This window comes from Myotis nattereri, assembly GCF_964212035.1.
Source record: "Myotis nattereri genome assembly, chromosome: 1".
Lineage (NCBI taxonomy): Eukaryota > Metazoa > Chordata > Mammalia > Chiroptera > Vespertilionidae > Myotis > Myotis nattereri.
The window spans coordinates 41,365,730-41,372,247 of record NC_138075.1 but is presented as its reverse complement, the minus strand read 5'-3'; the positions used below and the strand labels follow the sequence as shown (position 1 = coordinate 41,372,247).

The 6,518-nt window shown below is 44.4% G+C and overlaps 1 protein-coding gene across 1 annotated transcript in view; it reads left to right on the top strand.

Annotated features, from left to right (window-relative positions):
* Positions 1-287: 287 nt before the first annotated feature.
* Positions 288-6,518, top strand: part of GNG2 (G protein subunit gamma 2) — a 111,550-nt gene continuing 105,319 nt past the window's right edge. The window contains exon 1 of the mRNA XM_081093499.1: positions 288-439. The gene's annotated coding sequence lies outside the window, so the exon portion shown is untranslated. The remainder of the gene's footprint in view (positions 440-6,518) is intronic.

Below are 6,518 nucleotides of genomic sequence, written 5' to 3'. Positions count from 1 at the left end.
TGGAGATGAGGGTGAGGAAACAAAAGGGATAAGAAGGAGCAGAGCGCCAAAGGGGCTGGGAACAAAGAGGTAAAGGGGGATTCTTCTAGTCACAGAGTGTCAGGAGCCCAGGAAAAGGCAGACCCCTAGAGAGCCCTGCAATGGAGTGAGAGGGGAAGAAGAAAGCAGCTCACAGCTACCAAGAGGAGGAGGAAGTGGGAGATGTGCTGCTTCCTGTAGAAAAAGCGATGACTGAAGACAAAGCTGGGTGGGGACTAGTCCCCGGGCTGCAGGCGCCGCTGCTACACATACACGCGCAGCCGCCACTCCGTGGGCAGCTCCTACTACTGCCGCTGGGCTGGGCCGGGCTGGGCTGGGCTGGGCGGGTGCGCGGAGCTCGCTGCTCACATCGGCGGAGAGAGGAGAGAAGCCACTCTCCTCTGACCACCTCGCAGCCAAGGTAAAAGAAAAGCTTCTCATGCGCCTCCTTTTGAAACGAGTAACAGGACCGGCGCCTGTGGTTTTAAGGGCAGATTTCTTAGGGCAGACGGGACATTGTTTCAGGACTGGGGGAAATGATTAGGATGGGTCCTTTTAGAAGGGCTTTTTTTGAATGACCACATTTGCCATTTTTTTATGCAAAGATTGTTAGTGCTTCGCTTCGGTGACTGGTCAAGAAAACACAGTAAATGAAAGAAGCTGTTTGCATAGTTCTCTTGGAAGCGAAGCAGGGCTGGTTGGAAATCAGTTGGCGCTGTGGGGCTGTGCGCTGATCTTCTGCGCGTCGCAGTCCTGCCTTAGGGGTGTAAGTGGTGTAAAATGTTAATTGCATTATCTTTCCTACACATTGCGCTGGCGTATCTTTTGTTTTGCAGCATAATGACTGTGATTTGGCTTTTGGGGGGGATGGGGTTTAGATCCTTTGGTACTCAGAATTTGCCAACAAAGGCGGTGGAATTGCGTATGTGAGGGACAGTAGTTACCATTAAGAAAAAGAAAAAAAAAAGCGTGTCTTCCTTCTGCTCGGTATCGCTGCTTTCAGGATAACCTCAGAAACAGCTACCATTTGCCAGTAGGTCTCATCCTAAAGTTGCATCCTTTCTCGGGGGAGTGTGGCAGGTTTAACTTGCCCCAAATGTATACGTGGATTTTATGTTTCTATGGATTTTTTTTTAAATCTCTAGGTGAAGATACATATTAATTTCAGTGAGAGATTAAATGTCTACGTGTTTCTGAGTTGTTTCCTTACCTGCATACAGGCTGAGATAGTAAGATCGGAACGCAGTTTTTATTCTTTGGTTTTCTTGAGTAACGGATGCTCTTAATGAGAGTCTGTGATCATGACTTGTTCACATATTTATGAATGATATGTAAACGTGCAGTAACTAGGTCTACGGGATAAGAAATGAGATTGTGGATTCTGTTTGCATCATATGTTGGAGAAAGTGTAGCTGGTTTTAAAAATTATGCTTTGTCTCCAAAAGCAAGTGCAGTTAAGCAATAAATGGTCATTGATAAAAGGTTTTTCTTGAATTATTAGAATGAAAGAAGACACATATTCAAAGGAAAGAAAGAACTGCTTATAGTAGAGTAAAAATAATATAAAGGTCACATTTACACACTAAGAAATTCTTAAAATATAGGTTTTTAAATACTAAATAAGTCATTGAGAGTGTATATGTCTTCCCATTTATCACCATTCTCAATTATGAGGAGCTATAGGGTTTTTTAAAATGCCATTTTAGGAAATGGATTTGGCTTCCCAAGATTTGTGGTGTAACAGCACATTTTTGAGAGAGAAGGAAAAATATCTACTTTTCTGAGGTTCCTCATTACATGAAACCTGTGCGATATCTAAGAGGCAAAATATTGCTGCTGTTAAAACCACGTAGCTCCCTGATTCACTGCATTGAATCAAAACAAGTCACGCCACGCTTTCTGCAGTTCCACTTCCCATTTGCCTCCTATGGCAAACAGAGAGATATCTGCCGGAGAGGGGATCTAGGCTGGACCTGGGGTCCAGAAGACCCCTACCCGGAGTGCTCTGATCAAGCGGCCTGCCAATAAATGAAGTCGTGGATGAAAGAATATGAGCCTCACCCTCGGGTACTTACTCATCTATAGGCTGTATTCACTAGATAATGCCAACACTGCTTTGTTTGGGGGTGTGTAGACAATCTGCGTTCCTCTTCTTTGGGTGTTTCACACAAAAGTAAGAAAATAAAACCTTGTTCCATAGGCACTGGCGAGTCTAGGGAGCCCCCTGCTCTCTTTCAGAAAATGAAGAGGTGCCTGTTTTCTGCACAGCACACATTCCCTTCATTGTTAAATTCCAGCTTGAAGCACAACAATAGTGAGTAACAGCAGATCAGTAATTATAATGGTAGAAGGTTTAGGGGCAAAAGATGAAAACGCTCCTACGCTGTTCAAATGAGACTGTTTCCACTTATTTTGGCCATATGGACTCTTGAAAGACATAATGCAAAAGCCCAGGGTACTCAGTGGCTTTTGAGGGAGTCGCCCAACACTGAAATTTTAATTGAATGTGTGGTGTGGTTTTTTTTCTGCCATATGGCCAATGGCTGGGAGGAAACATGACTCTTACTTCATAGCCAGCCCTGGGCCTCATATGGTAGGCACGCAGTGAATGTATTTGGTTGACTGACTTTTTTAGCTTACTTCTGAAGGCAGGCCCAACTTTTCAGTATAAAACCTCTATGGTCAAAGCAGAAAGCCTGTTCAAAAAGACAGTTGTGGGCAGAAGAATATAATGTCATGAACTGAAAGGAATGCAGGCTTCCAGAGTTGGCAGATCTGCCTTTGAATCCTGCCACTGGTTTTCACTACTTGACCTGGTATGTTAACTTACGAACCTTAGTTTCTTCATCGTAACGAGGGGTTAATCGTACCTAATCCAGGTGGTGGGGTTTTCTGTTTGGTTTCATTGATTTTATATATATATATATATATATTTTATTGATTTTCTACAGAGAGGAAGGGAGAGAGATAGAGAGTTTGAAACATCGATGAGAGAGAAACATCGATCAGCTGCCTCCTGCACATCTCCCACTGGGGATGTGCCCGCAACCAAGGTACATGCCCTTGACCGGAATCGAACCTGCGACCTTTCAGTCCTCAGGCTGACGCCCTATCCACTGAGCCAAACCGGTTTCGGCTGATTTTTATTTTGTTTTTGCTTTTGTTGTGGATATGTGAGTGCCTGGGACATGGTAGGTGTTCAGATGGTATTTTTTTTCTCCCTAAGTGGCATAAGGGAAAGTTAGCATATGCTTGATCTTTGTCACTACCACAAAGGTTCTAGGAGACTTTTTTTTATTGTATAAAATATATATATATTATGAAATTTCCCATTTTAACTATTTTTTAAATATATTTTTATTGATTTCAGAGAGGAGGGGAAAGAGAGAGAGAGAGCGAGAGAGAGAAACATCAATGAATAGAGAGAATCATCAATCGGCTGCCTCCTGCACACCACCCACTAGGGATCAAGCCCCACAACCCGGGCATGTACCCTTGACTGGAATCGAACCCAGGACCCTTCAGTCTGCATTCTGACGCTCTATCCACTGAGCCAAACCAGCTACGGCCCTTTTAACTATTTTTAAGTGTATCATTCTATGACATTAAGTATATTGATATTGTTCAACCACCACCACCAATTTCTAGATCCACTACATCTTCTCAAATTGAAACTCTGTTACTATTAAACAGTAGCTCCCCAATCCCTCCCTGCCCCACCACCCCAGCCCCTGGCAACCACCATTCTGTTTTCTGTCTCTATGATTTTGACTATTCTAGAAACCTCATATAAGTGGAGTCATACAGTATTTGTCTTTTTGTGACTGGCTTAACTCACTTAGCACTTGTCTTCAAGGTTCATCTATGTTATAGCATGTATCAGAATTTCCTTCCTCTTTAGGCTGGATATATTCCATTGTATGTATATACCATATTTTATTTATGGATTTAATGGACTGGGTTGCTTCCATGTTTTAGCTATTGTGAATAATGCTGCTATGAACATGGGTGTGCAAATATGTGTTCGAGTCGCTGCTTTCATCTCGTTTTGGGTACTCAGAAGTGGAATTGTTGGATCATATGTTAACTCTATGTTTAATTTTTTTTTTTTTTTGAGGAGGAACTACCATACTGTTTTCCATAGCAGTTGCCTGCATGATTTAACATTCCCACTAGCTTTAACATTCCCACTAGCAGTGTAAAAGGGTTCCCTTTTCTCTACATCCTCAGCAACACTTGTTATTTTCTGAAGGTTTTGTTTATTTGTTTGTTGGTTTGTTTTTGATAGTAGCTATCCTAATAGGTGTGAATTGATCTTAGTGGTTTCAATTTGCATTTCCTCAGGATTAGTAACTTTGAGTCTCTTTTCATGCACTCATTGGCCATTTATATATAGTCTTTGAAGAAATGTTTATTCAAGTCCTTTGCCCATTTTTCCCTTGGATTGTTTTGGAAGAGACATTTTTAAATGGTGGGATCCCTTAACATAGTGTGTCATAAAGATATGACTATAATGCTTGTATTTAATCTTGTGCATGCATCAGTATTATTCCTGCCCAAGTAAAACACTTCTCTCAGAAATAACTCTATAGAGAAGAGCTGTAGTAAACAACAATAGGTTTCTGAGACAACAGGTTTCTACTAATAAAATGTGATTTTCATCTAAATTTCTTGTTCAAAAATAAAGACTCTTTCTGTGTTTAATTTCCCACTACACATTTTACTCCTGATGCCCAAACTAGTGAAGTAGGGTATACATGGGGCCAAGGAGAGCTGGGCAAGAAGATTAGGGAAGACTCAATTAACAAGGACACTATCTGAGCTTTATGCTGTGGTTGCAGTCACTGACCTTGAATGGTTTGAAGAGTTCTTCGATGATTGTATGTTAACTTTTTGTAATGCACTTTGTGTGTGTGTTTGGGGGTGGGGGATAGAAAGCTGGCAGATAATGACCCCTGAGTTTGTTTACTTCCTAAATCTATTCATTTCACAAGTTCTGGTTCTACGGATATCCAAGGAAGAGAGGAATTGCAGAGCTATATTAAGGCTTAGTCCCTGGCCTAAGACATCGGGAACAGTAGAGCTGAAAATGACTTGGGAAGCAACCTAGCCTGTATCAACCCCCCATGACTGGTAATGAAATGGGCTCAGAATTCAGTTATCTGTCCAAAGTTGCACAGTTGATTAACACCTCACTTCCCAATTCTATCTCTAGTTCACTTTCTTCCATAATAGGGCCAATAAATAGAGAAAGTGTTTATACTTTGTCATTTTTAAAATTGTTTATAAGACCAAATTATTTTGTTTAAAAAGAAGAGCACAATGTCTACATTTAATACCCTATGTAAATATAAAAAAATTTTTGTTCAAAATTGTTCAAATGTGAAGATGCCACTGTGGAAATGAAATTCAGATTTTCAGGTAAGAGATATATACATACACATATATCCATATACATAAAAAGCCAGGGGCCCTCACAACCAGAACAACTAGACGGACGACCGAACAGGCTGCATGTGGCGACCAGGCTGGGAGGGGAGTTAGTGAGGGACGACCAAATGACTGAGCATCAGGCTGCGTGGGGCGGCCAGACCGGCAGCGGGGGGCCGTTAGGGGCAACCAGGCAGGCAGGCAGGTGTGCGGTTAGGAGCCTGCAGTCCAGGATTGTGAGAGAGATGTCCGACTGCCACTTTAGGCCCAATCTCCAGGATCGGACCTAAAGTAGCAGTCGGACATCCCCCAAGGAGTCCCGGATTGGAGAGGGTGCAGGCTGGGCTGAGGGGACCCTTCCCTCCCATACATGAATTTCATGCACCAGGCCTCTAGTATATATATAAAAAGCCAGCGACCGTAACACCATAATGACTGGAATGACAGGTCACTATGACGCCCACTGTGGCCAGTGAACCAGCCCGATCAGGGGTTGGGGCCGGCCAGGCAACCTCCCGCTGCTCCTCCCCTCGGCTGGCCTGCTAATGATCGGATCTTCCCACCCTGATCAAGGGCGGGGCTGGCCAGCCAAACACCCCCCTTGCCCTTCCCCCTGGCTGGCTCCGCCCCTGATCGCACTCCCCACCCCAATAGGGGGCGGGGCTGTCCAGCCAACCTCCTGTAGACCCTCCCCCCAGCCTGCCCTGCCCCCTATGAGCCTCCACCACCCTGATCTGCCCGCAGCCCCTCTCCCCATCTGGCCCCACCCCTGATGGCCACCCCTACCCCAATAGGGGGTGGGGCTGGCCAGCCAACCTCCTTCAGCCCCTCCTCCCACCTGGCCCCACCCCACGTTGCCTCTCCCCCAAGCCAGCCAGGCCCTTGCCATTTCCTCCTCCTGACAGGCCCAGCCCTGACATGCCCCAATTGGGGCTGGGCCAGCTGGACCCCGCCCGTGCACAAGTTCATGCACTGGGCCTCTAGCATATATATCAGCTAAGAGTAATACATCTACACTATTAAAAGAGAAGCATGCAAATTGGTGTCACTCCGCTACGCCCATCAGCCAA